The sequence below is a fragment of the Myxine glutinosa genome, chromosome 5 (genome assembly GCF_964187855.1).
Source record: "Myxine glutinosa chromosome 5, kmMyxGlut1.1, whole genome shotgun sequence".
NCBI lineage: Eukaryota > Metazoa > Chordata > Myxini > Myxiniformes > Myxinidae > Myxine > Myxine glutinosa.
The window spans coordinates 181,425,082-181,446,831 of NC_136265.1; positions in this window are offsets into that span (position 1 = coordinate 181,425,082).

A 21,750-nucleotide genomic window follows, 5' to 3' on the forward strand; every position below is an offset into this window, starting at 1 on the left:
GCTCAGGTGTGCCAAGGAAGGGTCTTGCACAACGGAGGATGCCCATTTAGCGTCTGGCTTTGGAGAGCAACTTTCATCATTTCGGATTCATTGGTAATGTCAAACAAGGAAGTCCGAAGACTGAGATTTGTTACGTTTACAATAATGTGTTTCAGAAAAACTTACTCAGAGATATGGAAATGATAATCTTCTAAAATTACATTAATATGTATATTATAAGCATTACAATAAGTGTCTGGAAAAATAATACAACTTAGCCAGAAACAAGGAAATATTTAAGATTACAATTCAATTATTATGAAAGGTATTACAATGAAATTATTAAAATGAAAGGTGTTACAATGAAATTATTACAATTAAAGGTCTTACAATTAATTTATTACAATGAAAGGTATTACAATTACATTATTAAAATGAAAGGTATTATAATGAAATTATTACAACTAGTGAGGTACCCATGCTTCACACGGGTGGGAGGCCAGCAGCAAACCCGCAATGCAGATACGGTGAATGCGAAAGCATGAAACCAATAAATTCCACATTCCTGTGGCACCTTCAGTCGCACATCAGGCATGGACAGCAAGTTCGTGAAGGACTTCCATGAAAAACGTACCCATGAAAACATGAAAAACGGGTACGTTTGTTCCATGCCAGGTGTCGTAACCAACAAATTAAAGATGTCAATACAACGGAGACTTCTCAAAATGAGGATCAAGAAGACGTCACTGCAGTTCCAAGATTTTATTCATTCAATGTGGGAGAAAACCTGATTCTGATACACTTATACTTTTTACACACACTACACAAAAACGACGCGTCTTCACAGGCGATAGGAATTCTCTCTGTCCCTTTATGCAATCCCATTATATAGGCCCCGTCTCCTTTGATCTCCTAAGCCAGGGATCTGTGGTCACTGAAAGAATGCCAAGGACTCCATATTTGTGGCACCAAAAGCCATCTGGTCTCCATTATGGAGCTAGTAAGAGGTTTATTACCCTCGATGACCATCACATAGGGACGGGGAAGAGGCCATTATTCCAGCCGATAAGGTCAATCTTCTTTGACCTGTTCATTCTCAGATAATTGACTAATGCATTCCAACCCGGGCTAAGTCAGCACTCTGCCCCTGGGCCTATCACAGAGGTGACAAAAGGTCATTTCACAGATGGCCAATTGCTGTATTGGTTCCATATTCATTCCCTTGCTCAGACTGCACGCTTTGAGAACACATTTATTCTTCAAATCGAAATACAATTTAAATGTTGGCAATAACTTGCCTATACATGTCCTTTTATAATTCCACAATCCCTAATTTTTTTTTTTTTGTTTATATTAAACAATTAATTTAAACACCAATTGCAAAATATTCAAATTACAAAAATTTGGTCATTCAATTTTCAATACCTAAGGCATACACCGTCATCCTGGAAGAATCTGATCATAAAACATTCCTTTGTTCATCGACTTTCCATGTTGATAGTTCAGTTCATTTCATTTGCATCATAAATATCTCTGCAAACAAACTTCACCTTTTACCATTGCACAACAATTTTCAGTTCACCACAAACATTTTCACGGTTATTTCTTTCCATTTATTTCACCATTTTCTAAATAATACTGTCCGCATAATTCCATATAAAACATCTGCAACATTTGGCAATTATTCTTCCAAAATGTGTTTTGCTGCAGAATAAATGTTGAACTTCTGTTTGAAAAGTAGAGGCTGATCACTTGTGTTTGAAAATCAAGTATGAAACATTTTCTTCTGGTGTCTTCATAGCACCTACACTATTTTGCGTTGGGTTTCCGCTGTCGTGATGGCTGGGCGGGATCATGAACTGACCCTGCTCTGCATGTAGCATCCTTGCCACTCTTGCCGTAAGCCTCTCCAAGATTGGTTATGACTAACTTCCCTGAAAATGTCTGCTGCTCTTCTTCTGCTCCAAACGGCTCTTCTGATCATGTGCTTGTTGAAGTGGACATCTCTCTGACCATTTTCAGAGAGCCTCCTCAGTGTCGACGAGTCTGGCATTTCACTCAGGCCAACTGGCACGGTCTTCAAGCAGCCATCAATCATCTGGACTGGTCTCCCATCTCTACTGCCCCTGACATCAACTCATCCTGGGAATTCTTCCAAAGTAAATTGCTCTCTCTCTCTCATGCACAGATTTATCCCTTCTCGTCTTCAGTTGTCATACCCTTCCTCCCGTCCATGGTACATGGAATCTTGTGGTGAGGCTATTGCCCAGAAACAACTTGCTTTCGTCTCCTGGAAAGCAAATCCAACGGAAGGAAATCTCATTTCCTTTCACAAAGCCCGAAACAAGTGTGTGTCCACCCTCAGGAGAGCCAGGAAACAATATCTCTCCGTCCTCAGGACCGAACACTCTCTTATCTGTCTCCCTCTTCCAAATCCTGGTGGCGTCTGGTAAAATCTGTTTCTGGTGTTTGTTCCCCCTCCATCCCCTCCCTCACCTTAAATGGCCACACGGCTGACTCCGCACGTGAAAAAGCTGAATGCCTCAACTCTGTGTTTGCCTCTAAATCTTGTGTCCCAAACCCATCCCTCTCTGTACCCACCGTACCCAATCGTACCCAGCTGCTCCTGGACTCTGTGTCCTTTCCTCCTGACAAGGTGGAAAAGTTTCTGTCAACCCTCGACTCTGATTCTGCAACTGGACCTGACGGCATCAGCCCACGGGTCCTAAAATCATGTTCTTCCACTCTTTCACTCCCTCTCTCTGTTCTCTTCACCCTCTCTTTTGCTCAAGGTCATCTTCCATCTGCTTGCAAATCTGCCAACATCACCGCTTTGCACAAAAAAGGTGGAAAACAGATCCCAGCAACTACAGCCCAATCAGCCATCTCCCAATTATCAGCAAAGTCATGGAATCCATCATTGCTTCAGAAATGAAATCTTTCCTCTTCTCCAATGGCTTGATCTCTGATCATCAATTTGGTTTCAGACCTGGACACTCCACTCTGGACATGCTGCTTCTGCTTTCTCAACAATGGATGGAGGTCCTCAATGCCAAACAGGAAATTAGAGCAGTCTCCCTTGACATATCACGTGCCTTCGATACGGTCTGGCACCCCGCTCTGCTCACCAAACTCTCCTCTTTTGGTATCCATGGAAATCTCCATGCATGGCTGGCGGACTTCCTCTCTAGTCGTAGTCAACGTGTGGCCCTGAATGGGTTTCTCTCATCTCCTCTTCCTGTTCAGGCTGGAGTTCCCCAAGGCAGTGTTCTGGGCCCTGTGCTTTTTCTGGTCTTCATCAATGATCTCTCTGACTCTCTTGAAAATCCTCTATCTCTTTGCTGACGACTCTACTCTCTGTCGCTCCATTCTTCATCCCTCAGATCGGCAGTCTGCAGCCTCCTCACTCTCTGCAGACCTTGACAAAATCAGACTGGGCAAACAAGTGGAACATGTCTTTCAATCCTGACAAATCTCACACTCTTACGATGTCTCTCCGAAAAGACCGACTGGACAACCCTCCCATCCACTTTCTGAATAATCCTCTCCAAGAAGTTCTGTCACTCAAGCTTTTGGGTCTCACTATCTGCCATGATCTTTCCTGGAAAAACCACATTTCAAATCTGGCCTCCAAAGCCAGTCGCCGACTGGGCATCCTCCGTCGTGCGAAGTCCTTCCTTGGCACACCTGAGCTCCTCACCACATACAAGGCTTTCATCCGCAGCTCAATGGAATACTGCTCTCCCCTCTGGGCTGGTGCTCCTGCCTCACACCTAGCTCGCCTTCGCGCTGTTGAAACCAAAGCATTCAGAATCATTGGAATCTCCCGCGATGAAGCTAACTCCAAGGGCCTCTCACTCACTCACCGCAGGCAGGTTGGTGGTCTTTCCGTCTTCTACCGACTCCTCTCTGGCCTTGCCCCCCCAGCTCTCTCTGGGCTCTGTTCCGCAAATATTCCTACAGGTCGCACAAGATCTGCCTGCAACCCTCTTGGTTAAACTGCCAAAATCAAGACTCTCTGCTCACCTTCACTCCTTCATTCCTCTTTTCTCCCACCTCTGCAACAAACTCCCTCACTCTCTTCAATCCCACTCCACCCTCCAAGTCTTTAAAACAGCTGTTCACCACCATCTCTTATCTTCCCCCATCCAAAACCTTGATCTTTTCTACCCCCGCTAATTTCACCCCAATTCCACTTTTTGAAATACCAACTTCTGTCCTGGAAGTCCTTGGTGTCCTTGTGCTTTATACTTCTCCCTCCCCCCCCCCCCCCCCCCTTCCCATGCCTCCTCCCCCCGGGCCCTCTCCCTTCCACACATCTCTCTGCTCTCAGATGTTGTGTTTGTGTGCTTCCCCTTTTCTCCCCATCTTGTCTCCCGCTCCCTCTTTTTGTGTATTTGATTGGAGAAGAGGTCAAGCCATTGGAGAAGAGGAAAGATTTCATATCTGAAGCAATGATGGATTGCATTACTTTGCTGATAATTGGGAGAAGGCTGATTGGTCTGTAGTTGCTAGGATCTGTTTTTGCACCTTTTTTGTGCAAAGTGGTGATGTTGGCTGATTTCCAAGCAGATCGCAGATAGCCTTGAGCAAAAGAGAGGGTGAAGAGAACAGAAAGAGGGAGTGAAAGAGCGGAAGAACATGATTTTAGGACCCGTGGGCTGATGCCGTCAGGACCAGTTGCAGAATCAGAGTCGAGGGTTGACAGAAACTTTTCCACCTTGTCAGGACGAAAGGACACAGAGTCCAGGAGCAGCTGGGTACGACTGGGTACGGTGGGTACAGAGAGGTATGGGTTTGGGATACAAGATTTAGAGGCAAACACAGAGTTGAGGCATTCAGCTTTTTCATGTGCGGAGTCGGCCGTTAAGCCGTTTGAGGTGAGGGAGGGGATGGAGGGGGAACAAACACCAGAAACAGATTTGACCAGACGCCACCAGGATTTGGAAGAGGGAGACAGATAAGAGAGTTCGGTCTTGAGAACGGTGAGATATTGTTTCCTGGCTCTCCTGAGGGTGGACACACACTTGTTTCGGGCTTTGTGAAAGGAAATGAGATTTCCTTCCGTTGGATTTGCTTTCCAGGAGACGAAAGCAAGTTGTTTCAGGGCAACAGCCTCAACACAAGATTCTGTGTACCATGGACGGGAGGAAGGGTATGACAACTGAAGACGAGATAGGATAAATCTGTGCATGAGAGAGAGCAATTTACTTTGATAGAATTCCCAGGATGAGTTGATGTCAGAGGCGGTAGAGATGGGAGACCAGTCCAGATGATTGATGGCTGCTTGAAGACCGTGCCAGTTGGCCTGAGTGAAATGCCAGACTCGTCGACGCGGAGGAGGCTCTCTGAGAATGGTCAGAGAGATGTCCACTTTGACAAGAACATGATCAGATGAGCCGATTTGAGCAGAAGAAGAGCAGCAGACATTTTCAGGGAAGTTAGTCATAACCAAGTCCTGAAGAGAAGATGCTCCGTTGACTGAGATCCGGGTCGGGAAATTGACAGATTGTGTCAGTCCCAGTGAGTCGCAGAAGTCCTTTGCTGAAGAGCCATGGCTGGTGAGAGAGGTACCCACACCCAGCCAACTGGCATGGTGACAATTGAAACCACCACATATGAGGAAGAGAGAGTTGGGATGGGTAGATAGAAATTGGTCCATATTCTCAGACAGCGAGATGTAGATGGAGTCATCACTGTTTGGTGGACGGTACAACACACATGAACAAAAGGTGGGAGCGAAGGGGAAGCCGTAGCCAAAGGTATTCCTGGGGGTGAGGTGGAGAGAGGGCAGTGGAGGGCGAGTGAGGAAGAGTTTTTAATAAAGATAGCAGCCCCACCTCCAGGATGAGGGTCAGGTCTATCATACCGGAGGAGGGAGTAACCTGGGAGAGATACCAAGGCATCAGAGACATCATGAATGAGGAAAGTTTCTGTTAAGCAGATCACATCTGGTTTGTCAGAAGCAACCTGTATGGAGAGATCAGTCAAGTTTGAGCGAAGGCCCCGGATGTTTGAGGTCCATACCGTTAATGAAGAGGAAGGGGGAGCATCGGGTACAGAACAGGGGGGGGAGGGGTAGGGTAAGATGTGGAAGAGGAGGAAGAGGTAGGGAGAGCTGTTGAAGGTGTGTCAGAGATTTCATAGATTTCAGAATAGCTTGGAGAAAGGGAAGAATGGGGTGGACAAAAGGTTTGATGGAGATTGGGTGAGGCACAGTGAGGTGTTATTTGAGGAGGGGGAAGAGCGAGGCAGAAGGTTGGGGGAGATGAAGGTGAAAGTTAGAAGGGGGAAGAAGCAGGGAGGATGCTTTGAGGAGGAGGGGTGAGAGGGGAGTCTAGGAGGGGAGGAGCAAGGGAGAGTCTCGGAGGGGAGGGGTGTGGGAGGAGTTTAGGAGGGAGGGAAGGGGCAAGGGGGGTAGATTTGAAAGGGATGGGTGATGGGGAGGATTTGGAGGGAAGGGGGGATGGGGAAGATTTGGAGGGGAGGGGTGAGATTGGATTTTGAAAAGTGTACGATTCATGGGAAACGAACATTTTTTGCAAAATGAGTTTGAGACCTTCGAGTCAAAAATACGTTTGAGGACGCTGAAGGAGGGGTGGAGTTCTGAAGAGTTTAGGGAATGTAGAAAAGAGGAACTGTAGGAGATGGTATTATTATTATTTTTTGGAATGAATAGATTTGGTGAGCAAGACGAAAGCATCCTTTTGTAGGAGAAGAAGAAGAAGGTGTTATAATATATGAGAGAAAATAGTTGTTCAGGGGAGAGATTATACATTTCTAACCACGTGATCGCGAAGAACGTGAACGAAGAACGAACGAACAAATGAGAACAACAAATAAACGGATAAGACCTGAGAAGGAAATATTTTTTGGGGTTTTTTTTTTTTTTGAGTAGAGATATTAACAAGGAGGTATGGGGTGAACGACTGGGGCGAACAGAGAACGAAAATAATGGAGCGCATTCGACGAACAGCTCAGAGAAAACAAAACCACAAGGTCGGAGACGGTACGGTAGCCTAAGCCTACGAGTACTAGGCCTCAGAATACTCGATACGCAGTAACCGACGATTGTGTATACATGTACGAAAAAATTAGCACCGAAAATTTTCCTAAAGATACGCTATAGGTACACACACCGAAAGATAGATAGTCTCGACAAAAACACAATTGTGAAAGATTACTTAGCTTCGAAAGCGTGAGCGCATGGAACAGCTTCGAAAGCTGCTTCGAAAGAACAGCTTCGAAAAACTTAAACTTAACTTAAACTGGGAAAAGCAGAGAACGAAAGTTATTTGAGCACAAAAAAGACGGACCGCTGAGGGAAAAACAAAGCCTCAAGGTTGGACACTGTACAAGGCCTCAGAAGACACGATACGAATTAACACGATTTTCTGTACAGGTATGAAAGATTTGCACCGAAAAAACTTTCTCGGGACACAATATAGGTACACACACCATAAAATAAATACAGTTATAACGAAAATACAAATGGGAACAATTACTTAACTTCGATTTCGATGGACAGTGTGGAGAGCTGCGAAAAAAACGAAACCTCGCCGACAAGACCGGAAGCGGAGGCCTGTCTTGCCTTCCGGCTTCCGCTGCCTTTATCATTGCCTTTATCATTCTTTGAGAAGGAGGGCGTATGCCAAGATTAATTTCATTTTTAGCCACAAATTTTCCTTTGACGGACTTCTTCCAAAGCCGTTCTCACTCCATCTTCGATGTGATCTGGTCTTATCCATTACTCAGCCACATCTGGATCTGCTTTCTGGGGGGTTGACTCAGCCTGTCATCCTTCCGAGGTCGGCTAATTGAGTACCAGTTCACTGGTAATGGTAATTCCCTGTTTGTCGTTAAAGGCGGCAAAAAGGGTTGGCGTCAGGAAGGGCATCCGGCCGTGAAACATTGCTTCAAAAAGGGGACCAAAAAACAACAACAACCACGGTTCCCGAAAAAGGTGGGGAAAAAATTGGCCTCTAAAGGTGGTAAATGTTTTATCTGGATCTGCTTTCAACACACTCTGGACCAGGTGGAGTACATCTTAACATAAAGTTACCATACTCTAACTAATCATATGATTAATTACTTGTTCATGTTTTATCTTATTAACAGCTTCACAGTCGATAGTTTGATGTTTTCTTTAAACATTCAAAAGCTTATCATTTGTTCCTATATCTATATTTCACATGGACGTACGATCCAAAAATTAAACAAATATTTCAAAACAAGGCTCGTACGGATCCTCTCTGGCCTTGCCCCCCCAGCTCTTGGCTCTGTCCCGCAAATATTCCTACAGGTCGCACAAGATCTGCCTGCAACCCTCTTTTGGTTAAACTGCCAAAATCAAGACTCTCTGCTCACCTTCACTCCTTCATTCCTCTTTTCTCCCGCCTCTGGAACAAACTCCCTCACTCTTCAATCCCACTCCACCCTCCAAGTCTTTAAAACAGCTGTTCACCACCATCTCTTATCTTCCCCCATCCAAAACCTTGATCCTTTCTACCCCCGCTAATTTCACCCTAATTCCACTTTTTGAAATACCAACTTCTGTCCTGGAAGTCCTTGGTGTCCTTGTGCTTTATACTTCTCCCTCCCCCCCCCCCCCCTTCCCATGCCTCCTCCCCCCGGGCCCTCTCCCTTCCACACATCTCCCTGCTCTCGGATGTTGTGTTTGTGTGCTTCCCCTTTTCTCCCTATCTTGTCTTCCGCTCCCTCTTTTTGTGTATTTTGTTTGTCTGGTCGATTTGTTTGTGAAGTAAATGTTAGCTCTTTCACGAGCCTCGATTCAGTATACAAAACAAAACAAAAAAAGAAAAAAAAAAAGGCTCAGGATAGCATTTCAACTTGCTTTCAGGTTAACATAGTTTGAAAAAATTAAAATCATGCAGTCTTTGTAATGCAAATCAAAAAGCAATAAGTTCATTAATTAATGAGTAAATATGATTAAAATCACAAACAGGAATATCTAATTCCAAACAAACTATGCATAATGTATTCATTATCATAGATTCTCCACTTTTTTTTTTTTTACCTGAATTAGTTCAATAGTGTCTCCTACTAGTATGTGATCTTCAAATGGTGCCTTATATCACATTAATTTTCATAGTTCGTAACTTGTGGTAATACGAGTTCACTGATCTTGTTGAACTGGCACAATTCACAACATTTCTATTATGTCGTTATCTTGACTACTCTATTCATTTGTACCATTACTTGATTCAATCTTTTTATCTCATTCTCCATTCACCATAAAAGTCTTCCTGTTTTGGTTCCATATTTGTTTCTTCATTGTACACCGCTCCTTTCCTATGCCATCTCCAGGCATTGCAAATCGTCATTGCCGGGCACCAAAGGGGGCTCGGCAGTGACGCACGCTGAAAGAGAGTACTCAGTTTTCACTCTGGTTGTTTTCTTGTTTGTTTTCTTTCTTGTTTGTTTGTCCGGACGATATCTCAGCCATCCTTTGAGCTAGGAAGCTGAAATTTCGGCACAATAGTGAGCAAGTCCTTTGTCAAAAACGGTATTTTTTTTTTGATTAATCAATAAATTGAGGAGTTATTTAATTATTAGCGATTAATTAAGTACTTATTTAATTAATCAAATTTCCTTTCTCTTCTGACCATTAACTCAGGCACCTTTTGAGTTAGGAAGCTGATATTTGGACATGCCAATGACCAGGTGATTTGGCTGCAAAGGATATTTTTGATTTATTAATTAATCAATGAATCGATTAATTATTTAATTATTCGATTAATGACAAAAAATTTTTTTTTTTTTAAAGTTACAGATTCTGATGAAATAGTGGTAGTTTATGTGTTCTCTGACCAAATTGATTAATAATTTAATTTTTTTATGATTATTATTTATTTATTTTCATTATTAATCATTTTTTATTTTCTTTCTCATTTGGCCAATATCTCAGGCACCTTTTGAGCTGGGAAGCTAATATTTGGACATGAGTGACCAAGTGATGTGGCTATCAAGGATATTGTACACTGCTCCTTTCCTATGCCATCTCCAGGCATTGCAAATCGTCATTGCCGGGCACCAAAGGGGGCTCGGCAGTGACGCACGCTGAAAGAGAGTACTCAGTTTTCACTCTGGTTTCTTTCTTGTTTTCTTTCTTGCTTTCTTGCTTTCTTGTTTGTTTGTCCGGACGATATCTCAGCCATCCTTTAAGCTAGGAAGCTGAAATTTCGGCACAATAGTGAGCAAGTCCTTTGTCAAAAACAGTATTTTTTGTTTTTTGATTAATCAATTAATTGATGAGTTATTTAATTATTAGCGATTAATTAAGTACTTATTTAATTAATTAAATTTCATTTCTCTTCTGGCCATTAACTCAGGCACCTTTTGAGTTAGGAAGCTGATATTTGGACATGCCAATGACCAGGTGATTTGGCTGCAAAGGCTATTTTTGATTTATTAATTAATCAATTAATCAATTAATCGATTAATTATTTAATTATTTGATTAATGACAATTTTTAATTTTTTTTTAAAGTTACAGATTCTGATGAAATGGTGGTGGTTTATGTGTTCTCTGACCGAATTGATTAATAATTTAATTTTTTAATGATTATTATTGATTTATTTTCATTATTAATCATTTATTTATCTTCTTTCTCATTTGGCCAATATCTCAGGCACCTTTTGAGCTCAGAAGCTAATATTTGGACATGAGTGACCAGGTTATGTGGCTATCAAGGATATTTTTGATTTATTAATTAATCAATTAATCAATGTATCGATTAATTATTAAATTATTCGATTAATTACTAAAAAAAAAATTTTTTCCCCCAGTTACAGATTCTGATGAAATGGTGGTGGTTTATGTGTTCTGTGACCGAATTGATTGATAATTTAATTTTTTAATGATTATTATTTATTTATCTTCATTATTAATCATTTATTTATTTTCTTTCTCATTTGGCCAATATCTCAGGCACCTTTTGAGCTGGGAAGCTAATATTTGGACATGACAGTGACCAAGTGATGTGGCTATCAAGGATATTTTTGATTAATTGATTAATCATTTCATCGATTCATTATTTATTGATTAATCGATGAATTACTTATTGATTAATCAATTAATTACTTAGTTTTTTATTAATGACTTATTTGATTAAATTTCTAAAAGATACATCTTCGGATGAAGCACAAGTGGTTTTGTTATGGTATTAGCCAATTGATTAAGAAAATATTTTGTGATAATCTTTTATTGATTTTTATTATACAATTAATCAATCAATTAGATGTACATCTCTCCCTCCCAATGCAGCCTCTATGAGCTCCACTGCGGTATTGCCGGGCGCCCCGGCAATGCCGCGCTGTAGGATATTTAATTATTTGGCATGGGGGCGGTGTACTTTGAATGTATGTGTACTTGTTTGTTTTCTTTCTTGTTTGTTTCTCCGGACGATATCTCAGCCATCCTTTGAGCTAGGAAGCTGAAATTTCGGCACAATAGTGAGCAAGTCCTTTGTCAAAAACGCTATTTTTTTTTTGATTAATCAAGTAATTGAGGAGTTATTTAATTAGCGATTAATTAAGTACTTATTTAATTAATCAAATTTCCTTTCTCTTCTGACCATTAACTCAGGCACCTTTTGAGTTAGGAAGCTGATATTTGGACAGGCCAATGACCAGGTGATTTGGCTGCAAAGGCTATTTTTGATTTATTAATTAATCAATTAATCGATTAATTATTTAATTATTCGATTAATGACAAAAAAATTTTTTTTTTTAAGTTACAGATTCTGATGAAATAGTGGTAGTTTATGTGTTCTCTGACCAAATTGATTAATAATTTAATTTTTTTATGATTATTATTTATTTATTTTCATTATTAATCATTTATTTATTTTCTTTCTCATTTGGCCAATATCTCAGGCACCTTTTGAGCTGGGAAGCTAATATTTGGACATGAGTGACCAAGTGATGTGGCTATCAAGGATATTTTTGATTTATTGATTAATCATTTCATCTATTAATTATTTATTGATTAATCGATTAATTATTTATTGAGTAATCAATTAATTATTTAATTTTTTATAAATGACTCATTTAATTAAATTTCTAAAAGATACATCTTCGGATGAAGCACTAGTGGTTTAGTTATGCGATTAGCCAATTGATTATGAAAATATTTTGTGATAATCTTTTATTGATTTTAATTACACAATTAATCAATCAATTAGTGTACACCTCTCCCTCCCAATGCAGCCTCAATGAGCTGCACCGCGGTATTGCCGGGCGCCGGAGGCGCCCCGGCAATGCCGCGCTGCAGCATATTTAATTATTTGGCATGGGGCGGTGTACTTTGAATGTATGTGTACTTGTTTGTTTTATCTTTAACCAACTTCCCAAAAAGATCTTTCTCATCTTAATCCACATTTATTTCTGTTCTCATCACCATTTCATGATTAATTAATTTGTTCCAACACACTGCAATCAAGGCTTTTCACGAAGCCTCCACCAAACTATTTCCAATTACAATTATTAATTTAACTCAAAATGCTAGTTGAACAAAAATTCGAACAATTAACTTCAAAGAGTCAACAAATTCATTTTATAAACAGTTCTTGAAATATTTTAACTACCACTTTTCCAAATATATCTATCTTAACCTTGCAACCAGTTGTACAATCCTATAATTTTGTTCCCTTATCCCTTAGCTCTTAGACATTTTATTTACAATCGTTTCGTATACTTTGTAAAGAAATATATATATACATGTACTCGTATTATGCAGATCTTATATTCATCCAATGGGCTTTCCCTTGGTAACTGTCAAACTGTAACATTTTAATAGACCTTTGGAAATATTTTCCCAATAAGGGGATTAATAAATGCCCTCCATTAATAAAATTTGTTTCCCAATATTGGTTTACCAAATTACCCATCTGCAAATTACATATGCAGTAGGTTTTTTTTTCCAATTTGTTTGGCCTTTACGGCTGTAGAAGTTGCTGCTTACATGCAGTCCCTTTTTATCTACCAAGCAATTATACTTCCACATCAGACCTCCACCAAATTTAAAATTTGGGATTACTGATTATGTGGATGCACTCAGGATCACTCAGGATCACTCAGGACATTTCAGGCTGCTGTTAACAATCCACTGCCATAAATTAATTCCTTTTTCCACAATTAATCAATTTGGAGAAATTGAGGATGTTGTCCCTATCATATTCATTTAGAGATTCATTGTTTTGGATCTGTCTTCCAACTTCCATAAGGAAGAATAATAGCTCTTATGAGTCTTAGTAATATTTCACTTAATTTACCCAGCATCTAAAAATTATTCACTCTCTATTCTCCTGAATTTAAAACTACGTAATAGCGCGTTCCTGTTTGTCCCTTGGTTTGAGATTCACAATACTGTTATGTCGGGAGGATAGAGGAATATCTGGTCAGGTAGATCTGAATAGGGAGCATGCTTCGTCTGTCACGATAGGGAATCTACCTGTAATATGTTCCATGTTTAGTCCGGTTTGTCGGGTAAGAGTATACCTGTGAACATACCAGGATGTTCGGGTGTTAGATAGTGTAGGGATCAAAGATAACAGCCCTTGTGTGTCACACCTGGTAATCAAACCTTTGTCCCTTATGGCAACGCACACCTGTAGACACTTAGATAGGCCCTGCAGTGCACACAGTAATTAAATTCCCTTCCCTGACAATGACTTTGGAAGAAAACGGACAGGGAACCAGGCCAGGACACCGCCGATGATGGCTGCCGCCGGTCACATCACGAACTTGCATAGCAACATGCCCAGGAGGCCTGTGATTGGAGGGAAGTCGCGAGGAGGTTCGGTGGAAGGCGCTGATTGGGTGGCGCGCCAAGGCTGACGTCACAGCCCAGGTTATATAAGGGAGCGCCGAATGACATTTTCTCTCTTGCGCAGCTCTAGCCCTGGTGCTCTCTGGCTGTCTGGACATGCTTGAAGCTCTTGCGTTTCTTCTTGGTCTTGAGAGGTCCTGGTGGTCGTTGGCTTGCCATCTGCGTGGTGCTTGGAGCGGTACCCGGTGCTTGGAGAGGGGCTCGGTGCTGTGAACGGGCGGGACCTCGTGTGCGAACGGAGAGGGCGTTGGCTCGGGCCTTCGCGGTGCTGTGGTGCTGGAGCGAGGGACCTCGTGGTGTGCAGCAGAGCTTGGAGCCGCGTGGGGACAAGACGACGGACAGTTATGGCTGCACTCACACCCTGCATTTACACGCACATGACGTTTTCTTTTATTTATTCATTTTCCTGTGTCTCGTTTCTGAAGTGAGGTGTGTGGGATCCCAATTTAGGCCCATTATTTGATTACCGTCGTGTTTCATTGTTTTGGGTTCCGTGAATACATCGCTATTTTTGTACATTAAATATTGTCGTTCGTGAGTTCATTAATTCCCTGCAGGATCGAAGCTGCAGTCGGCGCGCTCCAGGTAAGCGCTTTTACCACAGCTTCCACTTCCCTTCTTCCTCCCGCGTTTTATAGGCGAATCTGTGTTTGGTCGTCGCCTCAAGTAAATCCGTTCTGGTCCATCCGCGGTCCCTGGTATTAACCGAAGGGTCCGCACGACAATACATTCCATTGAAAGGCTCACAATAGTGGCTGAATATTCCCATTTATTATTTCTCTCGTGAAATCTTATTCCGTTACCAAAATGTCACTCGATCAGATTTTTTCCATCTTTTTTTATGATGTTAATAACTAATAAAACCAACCAACTTGGTCCATTGCAGAATCTGATTTGTTCATTTCCATTTTCCATCCTCCTTCATTTCTCATAAAATCCATGTTTTATGAAAATCAATATACGTTTAAGTCTGGTGTTACATTTCCTTTATCAATCCGGCAAAATTTTCTGTGCTATTATTTTTCCCGCAACATCTACCCCTAATACACATCCATACCTACAGCACAATTTACCTGCTGATAAAATACAAGTTTATCTTTATCAAAAATCCGTGAGCAGAGTACTCTGGTAAATCCGTGTGAGATCCCTTACAAATTTGGCTAATTTTACTCCCACAGGCATATCATTACCTTTTAATGTTATGAAGCTCATATCCATAAATAGCTTTGTGTCCTCATCTAAGCATCAAAAATGGAATCCCAAGGTTACTCACAATTTCCTACTGTTAATTAATGGCCGCTTGTTACTCAGCACATCAAAAAAAAAAATCTTTGCACTTCCATTTGCCTTTTCAAAAGAGATAAGAGTTATAATCAAATTGTCTTTTTGTCCCCCGTCGCACCGCGGAGCGAAAGGGGGACTATGGTTTTCCCCTCCGTCCGTGTGTCCGTCCGTCCGTGCATGCGTGCATGCGTAAGCGAAGGACCGCATTCGAATTTGGTGTGTGGGTGCAACCCACGTCAAAATCCAAGATGGCCGCCGCCATGTATGTCTGACGCCATGTATGTCTGAACCTTGTGAGCGGAATATCCTGAAAAATAAGCGAAGTACCAACTTCTAATCTGGTGTGTGGGTGTATCTCGGCATAAGGAAGAACGCTATTGGAAATTGGGTCGCCACATCAAAATCCAAGATGGCCGCCACCATATAAATGTCTGAACCTTGTGAGGGAAATATCCTGAAAAATAAACCAACTACTGTTACGGATTCGTCACTTCCGTTGTGGTTTTCATCCACTGTAAACATTTTCGATTCCATGTACTATTGTTGTCATTTGAGGGAAATGGAGGTTACTATTTTCAAAAGGTAAAAAAGTTAATGTTTTAAATGAAACCGGAACCGGACGACAACGAAGAAGAGGAAGAGGAGGAGAAGAAGGCGGAGCGAGTGAGTCGGACAAGAAAGCCGAGTTGCTTCGAGGTCCTGAGCGAACGTTGGCGAACGAAGGTCATGTGTGAACTTCGGGTTTCCCAGGAAAGGGATTCCTGCGACAGAGTTGTTATCGCTGTGACAGATCAACCTGCGTGTCAGGTTTTGTGGTTGATTCCGGAGAGAATCATCAGAGTGCCGTTAAGCCACGAGAACGGGCCGTCGGCTATTTTCACTCGCACAGGATTTGCGCATCGTTCAAGGTTTTTCGCCTCGCTTTAATCATTGTCACCGCATTCAGACGTGGATCTGGTGTGTGTGTGGTGTGGCTTTTGAGTGGAAAATCTGCGGTTCGCCCATTGGGAGCCGTGAAACGTCCATACCCGAGGGTGTGATTTCCCAGTCGCCTGGAGGGCGCCTTTGGATTTCCCAGTCGCCTTGAGGGCGACTTTGCGCAGCTTTGGCCGCGTGACTGTGACTGTCAACCCAACGGGATTCTGGTCTCGATACGACATCATACGGACAATCGCTGGAGCGGATCGACTTTGGCTTGAAGCCGGAAGCAACTTTGGCTTGAAGCCGGGAATAGAGACATTGGGAATCTTCTTCTTTTCGCTCATTTGGAGCACAGTGAGTTATATTGTACGAACCTCATGGTACCATCATAGGAAATATATTGTTGCGGAACCGGAGCACGGCACTCCCATTAGCAAGGGGGGGTTAATCCCCTTGTCTTGTTAAGCTGGCCGTCTCCGTTCCTGGAACTACCCCGCTCCTTTGTGGGATGGGATTGGTCAAGGGATTCCCGGACACCTCCGCCAATCCCTCCACAAAGCAGGCGGATGGCCCCGCTCGAATCCCGGACAAGATGGAGTTTGCCGAGCAGTTTAGCAATCCGGAATCCGAGCCGTTAGCGATGGACTAAACCCGATTATAAAGCGGTTCGGCCAAAACCGCGCCACAGATACTCAATTGAAAGAAATCACAAAAGCGATCGGACGAGAATGAAATCAAACGTAAGGAGGAACAGGTATTTATTAATTATGTACAACAACCAAAGAAAGAGAAGGAACGAAATTAATTTACAGGGCAAAGAAGAAGAAGATACACAGGGCAATTCTTAAACAGGCTTACTTATCCCTAGGACAATACAGACAGAACAAACTCACGTACACGAATGGGAATTGCAGGCAGGAAGGGCTGGACGAAGGAGAAGGGTCCGTGCAGAACGGCAGGGCTGGAAGGTTCGGGCGGGAAAACACAGCAACGACGTCCGCTCCAGCTCCACGCTCCGGGCTGGAAGTGAGCAGCCAGCGACTCCACGTATTCGGTTGCACATGGCAGGGGCTGTTTGAAGCAGCGTGTCAGAGCTTCATGCGGCAGGGGCTGTTTGAAGCAGCGTGTCAGAGCTTCCCGCAGCTTTGTCCCTCTCTCTGCCTTCTCACCGACTCTCCTCCAACTCCACCCAACTTCTCGGTTCGTGCTCCCTCACTCATCTGCGTAAGCAGTCCCTCACTCCTCCTTTTATTGCCCTCCCCGAAATCAAACCGCCGGCTACGAGGGCACGCCTCCCGGGTCGCTCACAGCGGTGCTGGTTGGCTGTTAGGGCTGGCTGACTCCACCTCTGATGGCGATGAGGTGCCACTCCCATGATCTGGCGGCTCCTCCCCCCTTCTTCTCCGAGATGAGCACATCACAATGGCGGCTTGCGGGATAGAAAACCACTCGCACCGTTTTTGAAGGGAACTTTGGAGAGCGGAGATGATTGGGGAAATTGAAAGGGGACCTATCTTATTTGATTAATGCAATGTAGAGTCAACTATTGGAAACACAGCCTTACCTGAAACACATAATAATGAAATAACTACGAAGAGGGACTATGGTTCACTTCGTGTTGCAATGTGGACTAACTAGGGGACGACCTTTGACCTTTACAATGAATGGAGGTATTTACAAAAAAGAATTATTTACAAAGGGGTATATTTACAACAATTTACAAAGTGCAGGGTTCTCAAAACCCCCAACACAGCACCCTCATTCCTCCAGGCACGTCCCGGGCCGAAAAAACTTTAACTTAATGTGACACTCAGGTGTAATACCCCTCTACTATTAACCTTACCCTGAGTGCGACAATTTTAAACACAATTAAGTATGTCCCCCTGCTACGTTGCATCCTGCCTAACAGATTCACACCCACAGAATAACCGAATTGCGGAATTATTCGCAAACTAAACATTGACGGTGGGGAGCATTATTTACACAGCACTAATTTGCATTTACACGGCAAACCTAGGACCTGTCATTTTTGGGAAACAAAAAGAATCCTGCGGGAGGGAGGAAAAGCATGCACTGCACCGATACACCACCTTCACATGCCCGGGGATGCAGAATTGATATTGCAATGCATCCCTGAGCATGCAAGCACCAAAAACACCATAGCAAGCACCATCAAGCACCATCCAGTGCACAGTCATACATTTCAATAAATAAATAAAAACTGTTGCACGGTTCTTCTTTCTTCTTCTCCCTCTGCTGGCCGATGTTTCTTCCAGATGTTGTCCTCCTTGTGGCTTGCTGCCTATTTGCAATAATAAAAAGGCACAAAACGCGTCCAGTTTTATTTGGGGCCCACGATGGGTGGTCCACCTATAGGGCAAAAGGGGCCACCTCACCGTGGTCCGCAAGCCAACTCTTCCCTGGCCATCATGGCCGGTCCCAGCAGAGGGACCAGGCCCCAACACGTGGGGTCCATATCGGTGTGCTAGGCCGCAAGTCGTGCGGTCCATAAGGTGGTGCTCGGCCGCAAGTCGTGCGGTCCATAAAGTGGTGCATCGGTCCAGGCAGCTGGCCACGGCGGCTCGGGCACACAGATGCAGCTCCCGCACGCTTCCCCTCAGTGCCCAGAGAGCATGGTCCATGGGTGGGGAGGAAGACAAAGCAGAGTCAGCGAAGTGCAAGGGCGCAAGGGTACACATCAACACAAGGCAATGCAGAGGTGAGGTGCGCATGGAGAGCGAGCGGAGAAAGCTCGTTCCTAATGTACGTCACCCCCCTCCCCCGTCACCTATTCTACCCTCGCCCCTTACCCCGTATTTACACAACAATTTACATTTACAAATTCCATCACTACTGTCTCGTCTTCCCCATATCTCCCCTAATACCAAATTCGTTACAATCCCAATTTCTAACCAAATTTGCCATCACCCAATTCATCATCAATCCCTCTTAAGCAGGAGGAGATGGAACAAACAAGCAGAATGTCACCCCCACGTCATGATGCGTCTTACACTCCAAAACATTTGCAACAAAAATAAACAAACCATGGTGTGGAGTTATGTCATCACCTCAGGTGAGTGGATGTAGATGGTGCGAGGAGATTTCAATCCTAACTATCCTCTAAATGACTAATGTTCTTTACACTACCCGGGGTCTTTCCCTGCAAATCCATTGGCCATCTTACTCTATGTGGTTCTAAAAACCAATTCCCACTGACCATCTGTGGTGCTCATCAATTTGGGGTCTCACTCCCCGATTCAACTCCCTGTGCCTTTGCACAATTTCAGGACTGGGTCGTGTGGCGCTCCCAGCAGGTCTGCTCACCTACACACCTCCGCCACTGCAGTTGCCTCCAAGCTTACCTGCTCCTTACCCTAACCTATCTACCTGGGGAAGGCCCTCTGGCGCTCTCCCCACTCGGTGCCCTCTCTGGCACTGGGCTACCTGGGTCCGTCCTCCGGATCCTCGGGCCCCATTCACAACTTTTCCGGCTCCCAGAGCCCATCTGCGGCCTCACCTGGCCGACATCCTCACAGTGGTGGAGTGCCCATTTAACCATACACACTAACAGGCCACACGCCCAGCCATTTCCACTTCACTAATGCACCCATCCAAACACCATTCTACCACATGCACCACAGATGCCAATAATGTATGTAATAACCACCTTTAGAGGCAATTTTTCCCCGCAAAGCGGGGGTTGGCCTTTTTCGGGAACCGTGGTTGTTGTTGTTTTTTGGTCCCCCTTTGAAGCAATGTTTTACGGCCGGATGCCCTTCCTGCCGCCAACCCTTTTTGCCGCCTTTAATGACAAACAGGGAATTACCAGTGAACTGGTACTCAATTAGCCGACCTCGGAAGGATGACAGGCTGAGTCAACCCCCATGGCATTAATTCAGCGATCGACCGGTCTCACTCAGCATTGACTTTATTCAGCCAATATCCACCACAATTTACCTATACCCTCTACCTAACTCTTAAACTACCCTCCCCGGGTATTTGTGAAAGGGGTCCATCTTCCCCATCCACTCCTTTCGCACCAGCCACTCCACTCCACATTTTCCACCATACTCAATCCACACCATCCATTCCATACTAGCTATTTCACACAACCATTCTCCATACACCTGTTCACTTGCACACCTGTTCATCACACCTGGTGCTCCCTGCACCCTCCTGCCTCCGGGACCATTCACTCCATACAATGCACAATCACCTCACACTTTTCACAATACGCTGCTCAATTCACTTTCAATTCTCCAAACCATTGCCTCAGGCACTCAGATTTTCCCACGCTCACACACACATCTTTCCCGAGCATTGCCTCTCAATTCCTCATTTCAATATGCTCACCAGCAAGACTCTCATACCAATTCCTCATTCAATAAACCACACCACAAACACACTGCATCATTTGAGCTGACTACCCCCCTTCTGAAACTCGCGCTTCCCAGTCGCCCCTGATACGATTGCGCTCCCTCGTCGTTATAATCCACCTAATCTATTCTACGTCCCCCACTACTTGTACAATGTCACTACTTAATTCTACAGTTACCTATTGTCATCTCTAGGTCCCTATACATTTATCCTAACCCGCCCTCGGCGAGCTTACACTGCCAAAACCCCATAATCTATAGCTCATGTGCCCGGGTGGATGTGAGGGATGGTGGATTTACCATCCCTCCACATCGGGCATCCCTCACTATCAATTTTGCCCATCCAATTCCTGCCAATCAAAATTTTGCCAATCTTTACTGCCAATCAAATTTACCAATCCAATTTTCCAATCACCAATTTCCTTCTCCTACCCAATGTCCATTAAACTTGAGCCTCCGTGCGTCATTACATTTGCAAAGCCGAGCAATGAATGCGGGTGGTTCGTCTCCCGCGGTTGGGTCTGTCCGGCACTCGGTTCAGGGGAGGAGGTTTACTCGGGCCGAGATTCCAAGGTCCACCTCGGCGTGGAGCCTTTCGGTCTCCCGCCCGATGGCCCAATCTCGCCCGGCCGGAACGCCGCAATCACAAGGGGGCGCCGTCCCGACCCTTTCTACCTTCCCTCGCACCGGGCCGCCCGCCCGCTTAGCAGAGCGCGGACGTGACCGTGCAGGGCGAGGCCCGGCCCGGATCATGCACACGGCGGTTCTTTTGAAACCGCCGTGACTACGACCTTCGCCGGTTCCCGCAGTATCCAAAGCCCGGCACGGACCGAGGGCTCGTGTTGGCTAACTGTCGGTCTAACCGCTGCTCCGTTTAACGTCGATGCATCACTTGCATGCTCGCATCCATACGCGACCCCTTGCACACTCCAAACCCGGCGCTCCAACCCCGCTCGTATATCCCACACACTTTGTCACAGCACTCGCTCGTGCATTCTCTCCTCGCACAAACTCAGGTCTACTCATAACGCTCACATACTTCGTTACACACCTGACCACCGCACACCTTGGCACACACTCGTCGTTCGCACACTTCATCAACACACCTCCTCGCGCCCACTCCTCGGTCACATCCTCTGTGACAACCATGGGTGTGCACTCTTTTGCACACCCAATCACGCGCTTCACCACCAACTCAGGTGTACATTCCCACACACGCTCGCCCATTCCAGGTGTGCATTCTTCCTCACCTGCCATAACCAACTCATACTCCGTGTAACTCTCACCACCACACTCTGCCGTGCATTCACCCTCACTCTCGACAGTATGCTCACTCCTC